Source organism: Protomyctophum bolini, assembly GCF_963924005.1.
Source record: "Protomyctophum bolini genome assembly, chromosome: 21".
Taxonomy (NCBI): domain Eukaryota; kingdom Metazoa; phylum Chordata; class Actinopteri; order Myctophiformes; family Myctophidae; genus Protomyctophum; species Protomyctophum bolini.
In genome coordinates, this window is record NC_137882.1 from 23,864,279 (window position 1) to 23,866,901 (window position 2,623).

At 38.2% G+C, this 2,623-nt stretch overlaps 1 long non-coding RNA gene across 1 annotated transcript; it reads right to left on the minus strand.

Moving 5' to 3' along the window:
• Positions 1-852: 852 nt before the first annotated feature.
• LOC308336157 lies at positions 853-1,796 on the minus strand. The gene is made up of 3 exons (XR_013966124.1): positions 1,689-1,796; positions 1,458-1,606; positions 853-937 (listed from the first exon to the last, which is right to left on the minus strand). It is a non-coding gene; the product is annotated as an uncharacterized lncRNA (long non-coding RNA).
• Positions 1,797-2,623: the final 827 nt, after the last annotated feature.

Genomic DNA, 2,623 nt, shown 5'->3' on the forward strand with positions numbered 1-2,623 from the left:
ATAACATTTTCGAATTACCTGTATTTGCTTTGATTTTTTTAACTTTCTCTAACCATTATTTGACACTTTTGGTTGTTGAAAAACAGCTTCTAACCATTATTTGACACTTTTGGCTGTTGAAAAAACGTTGCACTTCAATACAGGCTTTACACCCACTACTGTCTATACTAACACTCAACTTACCAATTATGTCATGTAATTTACTCAAGGTTCGGAGACGAATGCGGGAGATTGGTGAAGACGAGGCAGACGACAGACAACGAGTCAACTGTATGAGCGAACATCCAGGAATACCAGAAGTGTGTTTTAGCACATATGTCCTACAGGCAGCACTACAAATGTACACTGCTGCTCATGGACTCCTCCGTGGCCGTAAAAAGTTGTACAGGTACGAATACTGTAAAGCATGTTAGCCAGGAAACAAGTCTTCTAAATTAATCAGTTCTCATTAGCTGTTGTCTTGGATTTATGACACATACTGTACAAGATCATTATTGAAATGAGATAATAAATGACTGAAATTGTATCATAAATCAACGTTAATTTTCCAACACCACTTGGTAAAACTTTGTCATGTGGTATGTTGACAGTCATCTTTTCCATTTTTAACAGGCGTTACAGGTTCCTGGCCTACAGAATGTTTGTGAACTGGTGTTGGGGTCGCTTGGGAAAAAACGTCCGTGTCCCGATTCCAGCATGTGTCGTGAAACACATCCGTGAGCATTTCCCCGACGATGATGGAGAATATGTAGGCTTCAGACGTCATGCTCTAAATTGAAGCGTGACACATATCTGGCGATGACCTCCTCTTTGTCTGGTCGTTCGTATCCTGCACACAAATCCTCCGGGACTGGGATCTCCATCAACTCCGCCGTGAACGGAGCAGGGTCATCTATGACTTTCTCAAAAATGAGGTCCATCAAGTCGGCAGCATACCCTGTGCAATATCAAAAGACAGTCAGTAAATACATCCTGTGTATCGTTTACAATGTCAGTTTTCCTTTGAAAATTGACAAAAGAAAATTGTGTTTTCTTTTTTTGTTATTGGGTCAGACAATCTAAAGGATTCTTCCCTTTTATTATTCAGGGAATGTATTCACTTTATTAGGCAACATTTCTTTTTTTTTGCCTAAATTGTTTCTGCCCATCAGGTGTGCATAGGACTTTGTTGCCCATTATTCAGTTAATGTAAAGTGTATTATATATACATTACTACTGATTGTTGTTTTTATTTTTGTAACATTACACTTTATTCAGATATTGTAGGTTTTGTATTTTATATTTGCACTGAGGCTGCTCTTTTTTAGTTATCTCTTGGAATGTTATGTGTGCGGTTTTCTATTTACACCGATTGTATGCTTGAAGCACAGTATTTTACAAACACAAAAGTGCAATAAAAAATAAAATATTCATTTGGGTTATTCTTTTGGACTGGTACATATTGAGTAAGAACTTACTGAATGTGGGATCTACTAGGACTGGTACAGCTCTGCATTCACCCTTTCTGGCCTTGGGGAAACGTATAGCGTGCAGAGGTTGTCCGTTCTTGCTTCTAGCCTGAGGGCGGCGTGTATTCTCATTGAAATGCAGCACAGCCAGGAGGGTCCTGAAAAGTATAAATCGTACAATATTGGGACTTTTTTCATTATTTATTACCATACTTTTTAATTATTTAGTCATTTAATTACCTGCACAGCATTCCAATGTATGTATAGGCCACGCTTTTCGGTGCGAAGCGTATTATGACGGAGTGAAATGCTTCTAATGAGGAGGTTTGGTGGTGAGGACTGAGTTTCATGATGTCTTTCAAGATTCTCTTGTTTTCTAGCACTTTCTCCAGCTTTTCGAAAACAGTAGTTCCTAGAGAAAAACAATAATTACTGGATTTGATGCTAGACAGGGGTTTGTCAAAGTGGAGTCCACAGCCTTTATTATCTTATCAATAGCCATAATTTTGCACTGTCATTCGTTTTTAAATATTACCAAACGTATTTTTTTTAAATAGCAGATGAACAAGTTTACCGTGGATAAAAGAATGTTTTCAGGTTTGACCAAAAGTTGAACTGTATGAGTATCACTATGCTAGCAGATGACATACACACCTGCTTTCAGCCATTTTGACACTTGAGTGGTTTCACGGATGGGATGGAGGCATTTATCGAAAAGGGGTTGTTGGTGAACATGGATATCTCGCACATGGTTCAATATGGATGTCCATTTTGCCGCTCTCTCTGGCCCAGTGCTGGATGAACTCGCTGTCCAGTAGACATGGTTTCTGATGGAACGTATCCATGGCCTCAACTCTTCACATTTTTTGCCTTTGGCAATATCTTCTCCAGTTGTTTTGAAATGCCTAAAGTTTGGAAAACAAGTTTTTCACTAATTATAAGAACACTAATTGAGTGGTTACTCAAGATGTTCAAATTAAGTCAAATTAAAAGAACATTAATTGAAATGCAATGTCATATTTTAGACAAATAGATTTTCACATTATTTGTACAATTTTAATGAATGGTAATTTACCTTTCTCCAGATGCCACACGTCATAATATTGCGTGACGTCATTCTCCCTGAGGTATTTCTGGATGCCGATCGGTCACAATGCATCGCACAGTCACATTTC